Source organism: Falco punctatus (genome assembly GCF_963210335.1).
Source record: "Falco punctatus genome assembly, chromosome: 9".
Taxonomy (NCBI): domain Eukaryota; kingdom Metazoa; phylum Chordata; class Aves; order Falconiformes; family Falconidae; genus Falco; species Falco punctatus.
The window spans coordinates 1,475,496-1,491,610 of NC_137589.1; the positions used below are offsets into that span (position 1 = coordinate 1,475,496).

The 16,115-nt window shown below is 40.8% G+C and overlaps 1 protein-coding gene across 1 annotated transcript in view; it reads right to left on the reverse strand.

Moving 5' to 3' along the window:
- The window catches only part of LOC308070075 (uncharacterized protein), a 160,336-nt gene that overhangs the window by 79,085 nt on the left and 65,136 nt on the right, over positions 1-16,115 (reverse strand). The window lies entirely within an intron of this gene.

Below are 16,115 nucleotides of genomic sequence, written 5' to 3' on the forward strand. Positions count from 1 at the left end.
AAAAAAAAAGAAACTCAAACACCATAATAAAAACAAAGCGTGATTCAGTGCTGTCTAGTTACTCCTAATTTCCAAATAGTAGGTTTGAGGAGGAATTTCTCAATATATAGTAGAATTCTTTGAACAGGAATGAATCATGCATGTTGGACCAGACTCACCTACACGACAATGCCCGCTTACTCAGCCCAGTCAATGCCAGAAACTGAATTGTACTTTTTTTCTCAGCTTTTTATAATTATCAGTAGAAGTATTGCACTGTGGGAGTGTTTATGTGAAGGTCCCCCTGCACTACAGTGTGCTGCCTCCCCTTGCCAGAGATGAGAGATTCTGGGAGATGGGAATCCACAACCGAGTGCTTCCTCAGAGGGGAATTTCTGGTTTGCCTCAGTAATTGATATTTCCCATACAATGCACACATCTTTTGTTGGAAAGGTTCCTTGCAATCCTATTAAGATACTTTTTAGCCTTCCAAAAATGCAAAGAGGTAAAATATAAGCTTTATGTATTTGGCTTGACATATTTTAATGATTTATACCTTAGATGGCTCTTAGAAGGGAAAATGTAACCGTGGCATTTTAGGCAGAACATTTGAGTTGTTAACTAATGTTAATAGTAACACAACTAAAGTAATAAACTAACACGTGTTGATGAAAGCCTGACAAAAATATAAATTAGCAATTCATATAGTCAACATGAATAAATATTTATTGATAGTATAAGATTTCTATTCATGGAGAAAAATTTGGGAAAGTAAACCAGACAAAATATATCAAAAGCAGGTGGGAGAGAGGTTCTTCGGAAATGTTCTTATGGTTGTTTCAACATCATCCTTTTACTACATAGCATTAATTTGAATTTTGCTGAAATAAAGCTGTGACTTTCTGTGATAACTTCAAAGTGGATGTGAAATTTAAGGGAAAGAATGAATATTGTGTCATGTCTAAACTCAATCTCATGTAACAATCCTGGTTTTATTTAAAAAGGTACATTTTTTTCAACTAGAAGTAGTTGATCAGTATTTTTTGGTCCAGCCTGCTGGTCGTATGACAGTATGAATTTACATTTCTGTCCTCTGCTTTTGCTCTTGTAAATCATCTGATTCCATACCAAACTTCAGCACCCAGTACTAGTTTTCTGCCCAGTGAACCTGAGATTTGTGCACCGGATAGGAAAAGCTGATGGAAATCTTGTATTGCTTAACAAACATGAGGGGCTTTTGGATTACAAAAGCCCAGATCTCAAGACCAAACAATCGTCCTTCTGTTTGCTATGGCATCTTTCCAACACAAAACAAGATCTCTCACCTACATCCGTGATTATTTCTCCTCCTGGACTACTGCAGCAGATGGGTGTATTAAAAATCAACAAAAAGCTCAATTCATATTGCCAGAATTGTGATGCTTATTAGAAAAGAGATTAAAATTTGGGATGGCAATAATAGATATTTTTCCTCATTTTCTGTGTGTGCCTAACTTGAGATTTGGGGTCTGGTTTGCAGGGGGGTCTGGTATTTATCTGGATATAAAATTAGCCAAGGGCAGCACAAGTAACACTGGCAAAGCCCTGCCGCGCCGGTAAGAGGGTTTGGCAGAAGGTACTGAAACTGTTACGGTTGCAGACACTCAGGTAGCACAATGCTGGATGTATCCCAGAAAGACTGCTCTGTTCAGAGACCTAGTCCTGAAATTAACAACCCGGATTGTCGCTGGAACTGCAAATAACTCAAAAGCAGATTTACTGGCTAAGACCAAGCTTCACAAGCTGCTGGTGAAATTGCTTAGTGGGCATGGGGAGAGCTGGGCAAAGCTGGTCCTGCCCCTGTGCTGGGGTCTCATGAGGCACAGTGCGTTTGTCTCACCCATGGATTTTCTCCACACATCAGAACTCCCAAATCCCCACTCAAGACCATGTCAGGGAAGGTTCATGCTGCTGCAATCCTCTGTAATCATAGAATCAGAGAATCGTTTAGGTTGGAAAAGACCTTTAACATCATTGAGTCCAACCGTTAACCCAGCACTGCCAAGTCTATCACTAAACCCTGTCCCTAAGCACCACATCTACACGTCTTTTAAATACCTCTAGGGATGATGACCCCACCACTTTCCTGGGCAGCCTGTTCCAATGCCTGACCACCCTTTCAGTGAAAAAAAAATTCCTAGCTGTGGCAGATTGACCCTGGCTGAAGGCCAGGTGCCCACCAAAGCTGTTCTATCACTGCTGGGCCGGGGAGAGAAAACATAACCGAAGGCTCATGGGTCGAGATAAGGACAGGGAGATCACTCACCAATTACTGTCATGGGCAAAACAGACTTAATTTGGGGAAAATTAGTTTAATTTATTAACAATCAAATCAAAGTAGGACAATGAGAAATAAACCAAAATCTTTCCCAGAGCTCACTGGAGTGTCAGGCTGGCTTTGTGAGCCACCCATAGCTACAGCAAATACTCAGGTAACCTGTAGCAGAATGGCTCCTCTCTGTCTACAGAAATAAATGAATAAATGTATGAATCCGAATCAGCACAGTAGCTTAGGATGGATATTTCCAAAAGCAGAGTGGTAAACAAAAGAGTGAGAGAAGTCCAAGGCAGGTTCTTCACAGATGAGTGTTGACATGTAGGGCAGATCCTTCATCCCCTTCTTCAGCACTTCACAGAGTCACAGAACGGTTTGGGTTGGAAGGGACCTTAAAGATCATCTAGTTCCCACTCCCTGCCATGGGCAGGGTTAGTTGCCCATCCCAATCACCCCATGGCCTCAGCCAGCCTCTCAAGACCCAGCTCTTCCACAAACTCCTTAGAGCCTGGCCTGTAATTTCATTTTGGCTTTAAACTGAATGCAACACAGTTGTCTTAAACTCTTTCTTTAATAAAACTTATCATTAACAACAAATGACTGCAGTCCTCTCATCTGCTCCATGGAAAGTCTGGTAACTCTTCTCTAGAACATAAACCAATATGTGGACTGAAAACACTGCTTAAAAATCCCTTCACTTGTCAAGTAGAAAACTCCTAACACAAATGAAGACTTTAATATACCCTTAAAAGTATATTAATATCTGTTTATGCAGTAATGAAGCAATAAAGTTACATGTTGGCCTGTAACTCATCAGAAATTAATCAAAAAATTAGGAAAAAATGCTTTTGGACAAGTTCAGGAAGCAAATTGTTACTTCATAGCAATTAATAGTATTCTGTCTTTGTTACTTTTTTCTTTTATCTTATTCATCCCCTGCCAAGTCAACCAGTCTTTTGGTGTGCTGTCCTTGCTGCCAGCTGCCCCAGTCTCTCAGGCTACAGGGCTGCTCCTGCCCTGGGGCACCTGCAAACGCTGCCTTGGCAGTCCCATATACACTCATGTTTCACAAACATTCAACAACTTCAGTTCAAAGAACTCTCTTCAGTAAAAAAACACACCATATTCGCTAGATGCATCAAAAAACCACACCAGCTGAAAAAAGGACACACTTCACTTGATGTAGAAATAATTAGCAAGGGTTTGATCTTCCTATCAGGCAACAGCTATGGTGCAACTGGACCCAGTTATGGCTACCCACACCACCAGCACTTCACATACAGCCCCCAGAAGGTGTGGGAAAATCCTCGTTTGGTCACGGATGATGCATTCCCCAGATTCACACACCACCACCCCCCCAAAAACCAATAACCATCAAAACAACATTTTGCAGACAACAGCCAAAACCAAAGCAGCCACTTAGCACACACCTATTAAACATGAGGTTCTCTGAATGATCAAGGTCTAAACGTCTGCAATAAATAATTTGAGTAGCTTTGCTTTTTATGATTCCCCTCTCCCTATTTCTAATTGCAAGCCTCCCATTAACTTTAATTACAGCTACTGAACGTTCAGCACTCATACAATATTTATTAATCTAGTTGCAATGACCCCGAGATGTTTTCCCTGAGATATGGCTAATTTTGTACAGTACTGGAACAAAATAATGTGCCTTTTCCGTATGAGGAATATGTGAGAAAACATTAAAGGTGCAGAAGTAACTGAACAATAAAAACATTTATAAAATTCTTCAAAAGCTTCTTGCTAAAGCCAGGAAGCATGCTGTGTGCCAGACAATGCCCTCTTCAGTCCTCCTCATTTCCTTGCTGTGACAATGGGATCTCTCACACACAAAGAGGACAATATTCACCTCAAATTGTCCTTTGTCTCATTGTCTGCAGGCATTAATTAACTCTAACCCCAATCCCATTTTGCTGCACTTCTCCAAGGCATTTTGTGCCATAGATGGAGATCCCATGGAGTCCCAGTGCTCCCACCCAGAGAAGTGCTACCCGTGGATCTCATTATCTGGAATAAAATGCATGTGACAGAGATGACAATAACTGCCACAATGATGAGGGAAACAAACAGTGCACTTATTGGGAGCTCCTGTGTGATTTTTCACCATATCAGCTCATTAAGTAGTGCTTGCACTTCAAGCCAAAGCTGCTTCTCCATTAAACAGCCATTAACACATGCTGCCCAGAGAAAGGAAGGGTCAAATGTGTTCCATTAATGTCCCACAGTCCAATGGTTAATAGTAAATACAATCTATATTATCCTACTTGTTTTATCCTCTATGTGGTCCACTAGAGATACTCCTCATGTTTCGCAGAGCCAGGATATGGGAGCACACTCCTGAAGCAGGAAGATGAGGGTCCAAGTGAAGCACACAGGCCCACCTCGCACAAGTTCTGCCCCAGCTGAAGGCATCTCAACTCACTAAGTACCTCCCTGTTTAATAAGACCCCCAGCTCCTTTTCTCAGGAAAGGCTCAAAGGAACACTGTTTTCCAATAAAAGCATCCCAATGAAGGAGAAATACCTGCCAGAGGTCTTAAAAGATTATTGCAGAAATGGTAATAAGCACTATAAATGTTTCCCATATTTTTTTATACTTAAGACTGTATATCACAGCTATGAGTTTTAATAGCCTTTATTAAAATGTTCTTATAGCTAGCAGTGGATTTTTAGTGGTAGGTACTATATAAAAAAGAAAACATGATGTACACAATGATTATTTTTCATAAAAACTGATCTTTTTCATTTTAATTTATCTACTACAACTTATCCTGTTTGCTCTTTCGTAGCCTTTTTTCTTATCTACTGCAGAACTGCATATACACTGAAATTACCACCATCTTGCCTTTAAATCAGTTGGCTTAATTCATTATGTTTCATTATGAAGCAAGACTGTGGCACTAATCATATTTTCCAGTCTAAAGATAAATATATTTATCCAAAAAAACAAAGGCATGTAGAAAGCCCATATGCAAGCTGCTGGTTTTGAAGCTGCAGACAGAAAAAAAAAAAAACAACAAAAACCCAAAACAAACAAAAGAGTACTGGAATCACAGGAAAATATCTACAAAAGAGCTTTTGAGCTAAGCCTTGACCCAAAGAAGGCTACAGATGTGGAAGATAAGACACTATTTCTTTTTTGATTCTTCAAGAAAAATAAAACTTTTATGTTCTGTGCAATCATCTTCAATCAATCATTCAATCATTTATCAGCATTCCCAGCAAACCAGGGAGGTCCCAGTTGACTGGAGGTCAGGCAATGTAATACCCATCTACAAGGGCAGAAAGCAGGATCTGGGGAACTACAGACCTGTAAGCCCGACCTTGGTGCTGGAAAAGGTTATGGAGCACATCATCCTGAATGCCACCATGTGGCACAAACAGAACAACCGGGGGATCAGACCCAGCCAGGGTGGGTTTGTGAAAGGCAGGTCCTGCTGGATGAACCCGATCTCCTTCTGTGACAAGGTGACCCACCTAGTGGATGGGGAAAGGCTGTGGGTGTTGTCTACCTGGACTTCAGTAAAGCCACCATCTCCCACAGCATTTTCCTGGAGAAACTGGCAGCTCATGGCTTGGGTGGGTGTACTCTTTACTGGATAAAAAACTAGCTGGATTGCTGGGTCCAAAGAGTGTTGGGGAATGGAGTTACATCCAGCTGACACTGGTCACGAGTGGTGTTCCCCAGGGCTCAGTACTGGGGCCAGTTCTTACTGTGGTGTTTTGTTGCTAGCTAAGCCTGTCTTTTGCTTAAATTAGAATCCTTTAAGGCCACAGAAGTTCAAAGTTCAAATGGTTTTGAAGATCTATGAGAAAGTTTCTGCAAACCACTTTCACAGTGAAGTGCATTATTTTAAAGGTAATTTTTGCCAGGTTAGTTTATTATTTATTTATGTGTTAGAAATTCAACATTCAGTGCATACCTACTATGGTTAGATGCCAAAATAAATCCAGCTTCAACATTTGGTAGATCAGAAACTTCAAACCTTACTGCCTTCCCTGTAACCTGGAGGGAAACCCAGCCAAGGCATTGGGCAGACACCGCTCTCCCTGGAAAGTGTTCAGGTCTGCATTTTAGAGCTGGTTTTAAGCCAGAGGAGAAAGTGCTGATGCTGGAGCATGTACACAGAGGCACATTTTTTACTGCCTTGAGTGCGAGATTTTGCCTACTGCTAGTCCACTTACAGTTTCCAGCCCTTTTGTGAGAACTCAGATGCATTTTTTTACCTTTGTGTCCAAAGTCAGCGCAATCACTCATATAAATAATACGCTCCCAGGTGAAAATGAGCATTTCTTCAATGGCCAAGCAGAAAGATCTGAAAGGCAAGGTAAATAATGTAATTCCACTTTCTATTGACAAGTTATGAAAATATGCATGTCATGTACGATGGGAGTGCTTTCTGTCCGTAGATTCAGCCTAGGTGACTAGGTAGGAGACCGAAGGTAAAGGAGTAGGTTATAGCAAGGGAAAAACTCTACAGTAATTAAGATAACAAATTTAAGTATCTAGTAAGGACATTCTTATTAGCTGATGCTTTCTAATCATTGGTACCATGCAATCAGGAACTTGCAGGGTGGAAACATAGGTGTATACCAGGCTGTGGTAAAGATACTCTTCTCAGATTCTCATTTCCAGCTAAGACAACTTAGTGTAATTTTAAAGATACTGTATTGATCTGACACTCACAAACATCAAAGTTTTTTCTATCTGCAAGGCTGAAGCTTGCTCTATTACAACATTTAAATCAAGTGAGAAAAAATACCTGTTTGATGTAGCTGTTACTACTTCCTGCATTTTGTTTGCCCATGGAAGTAAGATATGTATCTTAAAAAATGTCTATAAAAATTGTCTCTGGTATAGAGTATGACAGCCCAGTGGATACGGTTCATAAATATTTGTGATATATTAATCACACCAAGGCAATCTTCCCTTCCAAACACACAGGTAACCATATAAAGAACTTTGTCAGCATTGACATAAAAATATATGATTTAGCTATTATTAATGGGTGTGAATTGTCATGTTTAAGCTGACTGTTGAGCACACAAAATACACAAGTAGTTTAGCTGGAAATGCCAACTGTACATGTGCATGTATATAGCTGGCAGAAAAGGGCAGATTAAAGATTGCATCCCAGATAAAAATGCAATCCTGTCAGATCAGTGTCATTTGTATAAGTAAGAATAAAAATAACACTGCCAAAAAGATATCAGGAAGAAAACCCATTAAGCATTATTGAAAGTCAGGGTGTCCCCTCTAGCAAAGAAAAGTTATTAGTCTGACAAATGTCAAGTGCTAATCTAGAACTAATGGGATTTAATTTTATGAATTGTTTTCATAAATATTCTAAAACGTCTTCAGAAAGATGCATTATATACTTTCATATCTTTTGAATTCATACTTTAGCCTAGAATATGAGTAATTCGTTACTATAATTTTATGTACATAGGGAAATGATACTGTACTTGTTTATGTGTTAAACCATAGCGTCTAGAGTTCGCTGCGTGCCACAACCCCAGTCAAACACCACAGCTCGTGGGAGATGAGCAAAGCAGGGGCAGTTAAAATACTGTGGCACAGAACCTCCCCTCCTTAGACAATACACATCAAACTCTGTTATTTCGTATCTCTTGTGAGACAGTACTTAGGACTGTTGTTTCAGAAAATGCATGGCTCTTCTCTTCTCTTCTCTTCTCTCTTCTCTTCTCTCTTCTCTTCTCTCTTCTCTTCTCTTCTCTTCTCTTTTCTCTTCTCTTTTCTCTTCTCTTTTCTCTTCTCTTTTCTCTTCTCTTTTCTCTTCTCTTTTCTCTTCTCTTTTCTCTTCTCTTTTCTCTTCTCTTTTCTCTTCTCTTTTCTCTTCTCTTTTCTCTTCTCTTTTCTCTTCTCTTCTCTCTTCTCTTCTCTTCTCTTCTCTTCTCTTCTCTTCTCTTCTCTTCTCTTCTCTCTTCTCTTCTCTTCTCTTCTCTTCTCTTCTCTTCTCTTCTCTTCGTTTAGGGGAGCCAGGGAGGGAAGTGTTGGATTTCCCATGCTCTTCATGCAAGTTGTCTGCTCCCAGCAAGACACCTCTCAGTTTCCTTTTCCTCCTTCCATCAGAAAAATAATGTTAGAAGGTGAGCTGGGAAAGATAGGAAAAGTATTTCAGAAGGTGCAAGAAGGGAAACAAGAGACTGGGACTCATTATTTATATGGTTTGTTCTTTGTCCTTCTTTTTGAGGTATGGTAAAAAGCTGGTTCTTAGCCCCCCCCCCCCCCCCCCCCCCCCCCCCCCCCCGGGGTGCGAGGAGTGAGTCTTAGTGAACTCACACCCACCTGCTCCATGCTGCTCCCCAGGCAGGAGGCAGAGGGGGCTTTCTGCCTGCGCCCCTACTGATTGGTGCCCATCGGTTTCTGAACTTTGAATGAGTAAATTACACTCTTTATATTTTTCTACTCTTCTTTATATGACTTTGGAGATACATATCTTACCTTGCCCTACAAACTCCAGGTACCACCAAAGCTGTAGTAAAGCATATAGATGGTAAATCAGCGAGCATTCTGTCTCTCTTTCCTTAATCTCTTACTAGATCTAACTTTAATTTATTTAAGGTTTTTCACCCAGACTCCCTGTCCCTGGGTATCTGTCCCTGCCTGTCGAGGAGCATTGGCAGCCTGCACATCTGGGTACAGTTATAGAATGCTTTGTGTTGGAAAGGACCTTGAAGCCCACCCAGTCCCACCCCGTGCCCCAGGCAGGGCCCCCTCCCCCCAGCCCAGGCTGCCCCCAGCCCCATCCAGCCTGGCCTTGAGCACTGCCAGGGATGGGGCACCCACAGCTGCTCTGGGCAGCCTGGGCCAGCGCCTCGCCGCCCTCACGGGGAACAATTTCTGCCTCACAGCTCATCTGCATCTCCCCTCTCCCAGCTTAAGGCCATTCCCCCTTGGCCTGTCACCACGTGCCCACGTACAAAGCCCCTCTCCAGCTTCTTGCCGGCCCCTGTAGGTGCTGGGAGCTGCTCTAAGGTCTCCCCGGAGCCTTCTCCTCCCCAGGCTGAGCAGCCCCAGCTCTCCCAGCCCGGTGCCATAGCAGAGGGGCTCCAGCCCCCTGACCATCTCCGTGGCCTCCTCTGGGCTCACTCCAACAGGTCCATGTCCTCCTTATGTTGGGGGCCCCAGAGCTGGACACAGCGATGCAGGGGGTTCTCACAATGCTGATGGCATGTCTTGTGTCACCATTCCCTAATTTCACCCTTCCCATGATACCTGTTGATCTTTTTCAAAGCTCCTGAGTATAGAAAGCATTTCTGAGTGTGAAAAGCATCTGACAGGAATTTATCTCTTAATAGGGGGGTGTAAAGTGCCTATCTTCTAAAAACATTTTTCAATTGGTTGTTGTACCCTTATGAAAGAAACTTTAGGTACTCTACAATGAAGCAAAGTATTTCAGCAGTAAATCAGACAGTACTGACCCAAATTTGTTCCCTGATATCAAAATGATCTGGAGCGTCATCTAAGTACTGAATTCCAACTCCTGCAAACTGCAGTGCAAAGCTGTTTTTGAATAACGGCATTTGTCATCAGCACTGGCATGTTGACCACAGACTCATTTCCAAGCAGTGTCTGTATTCAAGTCCACTGTTTTGCCTGTCCTAGAAAAAGGAAAAACAAAACATTTTACCTATGGCAGATTAGCTTGTGTTTTCTAAAAAGGAAGAGCATGTTATTTTATAAGTAGATCAAATGCAAAGCCAGTTTTGCTTCCTGCCTACACTGCATTTAATTGTGCAGTCATTTTACACACACAGAGGGATAGAACAAATATCATTATTATTAGCAGAGACAGTTTCTGCCATTTTGCTCTACCTCATTATGTAAGAACAACCATAGTCCTGACAACATAAAAGATTAAGTGCCAGAAGTTAAAAAAAACTACACTACATAAAAAGAGAAAAAAACCCACAGTAGCTACCTTCTTGAATATCTAAGAAGTTTTATCTAAGATTTGATCATATGAGGAAACATCATGGCTATGCAACAGCTTTCTTAGGTACCCATGAGCTGCAATGCAAATACAAAGAAGTATTTTTCTGAACTGTTCTGCCTGCATCCCTGGTGCACAGGGACCTTCCCTTTGCGTAGCCCTAAAAACTGAGCTCTGAGTCAGGAGAGCTTGGCTTCTTGCTCCTTTCTATTTTTCTAAAGCCTCCTCTGATGATATGGGTACAAAATACTTTTTGGAAGACAAAACTAGAAATAATTTCCCTACCTGGAAGAGATACGACAGACATCCCAATGTGACTCAAAAAGCTGAAAACCCACAGGTTATTTTTCCAGCTCCTAAATGTTTGTCCTCACTGGGGGATGTGCTTCCCCATGAGAACACAATGTCTTAAATTCCTTTAAACTCAAATGCAGCAATGATGTGCTGGATTAGTACTTTCATTAATTATAAGGTCTTGAATTAATTTTTAAAGTTTTGACCCTTCAGTCCTAAAGTTATATTCCCTACCTGCACTGCCTCCACATTGAGACATCAAGATATTGGCCAGTATGTAAGAGCAAAAGAGCTCAACATCTCATTTTTATCACACCTAGCTTCTTTTCCAGGTGAAAATACCAATGCTTACTGAACGCCTGAGAATTATCTATGTACCATGGGAAAGTGCCACCAATCCTCAAAATTACCCCAAGAACCAAAAGTGTCCTCTGCCTTCAGGTGAACACACACAGCAAGCAGGGCCCCAGGAAGGGACATGCTAGGCAGCTCAAACTTCTTGGCTTGCTTTGGGTCCACTGGAGTCAGAGTGCAACTCCGGGTATAAAAAGACAAAAAAGCACCCAGTGAGAGTAGAGGTGGATTACATTTTCCCAAATTGGTTATTGTCTTGATTTCACTGTTTTCCACTGCCATATCTCAAAGAAGACATGAAAACAAAATAAGTCTGGGCCAATCAGAACAATTTTCAGTCTTAACTTTCCAGATGAGTGATGCTGAAGAGCAGCTTTACCCAGGGAGCTACCGGAGCTACCCTCCCCTCTTTCCTCTGCCAAATACAGGTGGACAATTTTACCAATACAGAACTTTCCCTATGAAAGCTCTGATTTTGAATTAAATCAGCTTCGCTCCCTAAAAGTTCAGCAAAACAACTCCAGGTCATATCTATGTTTCTGGGTCAAGGTGTAAATGTCAGCTCATCTGCTGCGGGTTTCTGCCTGCACCTGAGACATTAACTCCATATGGGAGCACATGGTGGAGGATTTCCCAAGACATTCTTGTGAATCTCCTTTTGCATAAAAACTGTTTCCTCCAAAAGTGTTAACTTTATAGAGGCTGAAGGGGTAGAGTACTCCTGCTGCCAGAGATATTACTTCTGTCTATCACAGCAGAAACTCGTCCAACGGAATTTCTTATCTGTCACCCAGAAGCAAGCTGAAGCTCATCCAGGATGCACCAGTTATCTGTCTTGGAGTAACAGGGTGAGTGCCACACTGGGAAGTGATTTGTATAGATCGCTGAGTTTTAATGATAAGTATAAAGAACTTCACCTCTCCAGGAATGTCACGGAAGAAATCAAGAGCTTAACACGATCTCCTTGGAAAGCAATTTGTACTGCAATTACAAAACACCGGTATCTGTGTCACAGGGAGACAGTGAATTTCAAAGGTTTAATTTACAATTTACTGGGGACAGGGCATTATAACAGTTAAACAGTTAGCTTTATAGCAATGAAATTATCATATCTTCAATAATAGCTCAAAGATTGCCTCCACGTTAGTGAACCTTGACATGAAGAGTCAAATCACTTTTTTTTTTTTTTTTTTTTCCAGGGGAAGACAGCTGAAATAACCATAACATTTTATAACCCTTTTTTGTCTTTAAATAAAAGAAATAGCATCACTGTAAACATATATATTCAATTATATTTAAAAAATAATAATAGAAAACTCTTTACAGTATTATATTTAATTAAGTAATCAACTTTCTTTATTGTTAACTGATTTATATTGCCCAGCATAATCATCTTAACCATATTTATAACAATAATTATAAATCCTAACAAATGAGGACAGGCTGGGAAAGTTGGGGCTGTTCAGCCTAGGGAGGAGAAGGCTCTGGGGAGACCTTAGAGCAGCTCCCAGCACCCAAAAGGAACAACAAGAAAACCGGAGAAGGAGCTTCTTACAGGGGCATGTAGTGATAGGATAAAGGGGAATGGCCTTAAGCTGGGAGAGGGGAGATGCAGATGAGCTGTGAGGCAGAAATTGTTCCCCGTGAGGGCGGCGAGGCGCTGGCCCAGGCTGCCCAGAGCAGCTGTGGGTGCCCCATCCCTGGCAGTGCTCAAGGCCAGGCTGGATGGGGCTGGGGGCAGCCTGGGCTGGGGGGAGGGGGCCCTGCCCAGGGCAGGGGGTGGGGCTGGGTGGTCTTTAAGGTCCTTTCCAACACAAACCATTCCGTGATTCTGTGATATGCTTATTGAAGTACAAGTCATGATGGTAGATTAATTCAATATAGGCACACAGTAGGGAGATATTTTGACCCATTCCTCTGGGAAAGCTGTGTTTTGGCTCATCCCCTTAAGCTGGACAAATAAGCTTTTTAAAAAAAATAAAATAAGAAATTAAGTATCAGGGAATCTGGTTATTCCAAACTGACAGGGAAATGCACTTGGAATTCAAGGGGTCTGCAGAGATCCTGTTGTGTCCCTCCCACCTGGGAGTGCAGCAGCAGCATCTCCATGCTGTCACCTGTCAGACAAGTACCAAGAACCCAAAATGAGATAAATCTGACAAATCCTGGTTCCCCTGGTGTTTGAGAAGTCTCTCCTGGGAACCCTTCCCTTGAGGTTAAACAGCAAAGAAATTGGACTTGATCACAGAAGAATAAGATGGTTTAGGTATTATTTCCTATGTCCAAACATATTTTTTCCTTCTTTTTAAAGCTTGCATGCCTGGGTTGGAAGGGACCTCAAAAGATCATCTGGTCCAGCCTTTCATGGGAAAGGGAGCCTAGATAAGATCATCTATTATTGTCCAGTCACATCTTGGACTTAAATCTTATCATCTTATTAAATCTAATGTTTTCTTTCTTTGGAAGTAGTAAAAGCAAGCCAGAATTAATGATTGTGTCCTTTAATAACAGGAACACTTGAAAAAGTAATAAATGATAGAAGAATTTGACTCAGATCCCGTCACTGCTGACTTATGAAAGATGCAACATGCTGGATGTTGAAGGTCTGAGCCCCCAAATGCTCAAGTACAAGTGCACATTAATCCTGAAAAGGGTTAGAGACACTTTTATTAAAAAAAAAAAAAAACCAAAAACACCACTACATAAAAATTATTTGAGGAATTCAGTGTTTCCTTTGCTGAAAAATATTCCCTTCTTGATAAAAAAAAATGATTTATTCTAGGGAATGCACAGCTAATGTTATTAAAGAGTGGCCAGCAGGAAGGGAATTTCTCATCTTGTTTGTATCATCTTGAGATGATGCAGCATCACTCACTCATGCTCCAGTCATTATGGAGTTGTCCCAAAACACTACAAATAAATAGCTGTGTTTTTTACTATTCGTTGTCCACCTCATAAATAGACATAGATAAAATGCACCAACTAAAAGGTTATCTATCTATCCAGATAATGAATCAGCTTCCACTTTGTTGCATCACTTCAGCTCCATCAAAGTGCATCACTGTCTACTTGGAGCAGGTATTGACTGCTGCTTGCCAGTCCAGGCAATGGTCGATGGTCCTGATTTAATCACAGGGTCAGGCGATCTTTGCTGAGAAAGTAGTTTTCTGCGTGTAGTTGTTCAAAGAATAGGCTATTCAAGTAAACTTGGAAGTGAGGAAAGAATTTAGAATATAGTGTCTATTTAATAATATCAAAACTCCTGTTAACCTCAGGAGCATGGTAATTGGTTTGATCTTAAATTACAAGTAGGATCAATTTTCATTATGAAAGTAATTGGCACTTAATGTTTGGGATGAATGGTGAGTTTTACATTTTGTGAGCTAGTCAACAAAAACCACCCACATAATGTAATATGAAATAATTAAGGATATAATTGTTGCATTAAATTCCTAAACTGACTTTGACATTACCTGAAACTCACTAGGAAAACTACTAAAAGTCTCTGTGAGGTTATTTTTCCTATGTTGTCAGCACATTGCTAGTTAATGACTTTTGGAGTAGTCAACTGAAAAGTGGTTTCTTTCACACTTATATGTTACTATCAAGATCTATTTCCTTTGTCAGCTGTTATTTTTAAACTGCAGGAGCTGTGGACATGATTTTTGATTTATTTATTGTTAAAAAATATTTTTCAAATAATCATTTTCAAAAGTCATTCTGTTTTACGACTGCACTCTCCTATCTTATATCTCAAATGCAATAGCAAAGGAAAGCTGCTAATTAAAACAACTGTACATACTGTTGTTTGCCTTGCCAACTTTTATTAAACGTGATTTTTATCTCAAATGTGTGAACCTGAAAATATGCTTATGCATGAGAAGCCTTTCCAGGGAAATGGCTATTATCCTGTGAGTTATCCCAGAAGAAGGACTGCACTTCTTGGGGGCTGGCAGTGATGGTGGCAAGGACCAGCCAACAGCAGTGGCCTTCAAAGGTTAGCCAGCATGGTCTGAGGTCAGTATCCTGAATATGCACTATATGAAGCCAGCTACATCAACTCAATGCCATTAGCCTTGGGTAGGAAAAAAAACCCAAACCAGTAACAATCAAATTTATGTCTTGCTAAGTCACTGTAGCAATTTTCTGAGAAAAGATTATTTTATTTTTATTTCATCCTGTACACAGTCTAGAGCAAAGCTTTCTCTGACTCTCTCAAATCCAGCAATCTATCTCTTAGTTCAGGGTCAAGCATGGCCTGTTTTGGGTTCCACCATAATCAGCTGCAAGCTAGTCAGAGCAGGGTCAGAGGCGGCGGGTAAAGCATTGTGAGCGGAGGTCAACAGGTTACACACACACACAGAGCTAAAAGCTGAAGTATCAGAACTCCACCTCAAAAGGAAGAATATGTGGCACCGACCCCTTCCAACATGCTGGGTAAAAACTAATTCCATCTCTTTTATGACTTCTTTTTTTCAATTTAAACAAGCAAGAGCATTATCTCACAACAAACAGCACAGCCTGGTACCACCAGGTCTCCTGCCAACAGCAATATTAGCAACCTAAGTTCTGGTTCTCAAAGAGCTTAAAACTCACCATCACTAAAGCTGCTATAACACATAGTCATTACAACATCTGCAAAAAGAAATGGCCAAAAGCAGCTGTGTATTGCCCCAGAAAGTAATCCGCACAAGGCTACGTTTCCCATCACGCAACTTGAACAAAACCGAAATGAACTTCCAATGAAATGTTAATAGTTATGTATTTTCTGTATATCAGCGATGGCAGGATTTGGATCGCTGTCTATACTTTTAAAAGCAAAGATTTGAATAATGCATGGAAGGTAGGAATTAAATAGTTGTCTTCTCTAGGAGGAGATGGAGTTGCACTCTCATATTCCTTTAGTTTCCTAGTCATTAGATTTATAACCAGCTCCTCACTAGTTCATGAATATTAGAAGAATATGGCAGTGAAATATATTGTAATTGAAAGAGTATTAATTAAGGTTCATCTCCTATTCTATGGCTCTCTGTAGTATCATCTGAAAAAGTCATTATACAAAGCTAGAAAGTCGTGCTTTATTCAGGACAGTGTTATCTTTTTAAGCAGATGTGAAGTTATTAATTTAAAACAGTAAAACAGTTCAAAAACCTGTATTCTTCATTGTTTCAGATATTAAGAAAAGCTGTTACTCAC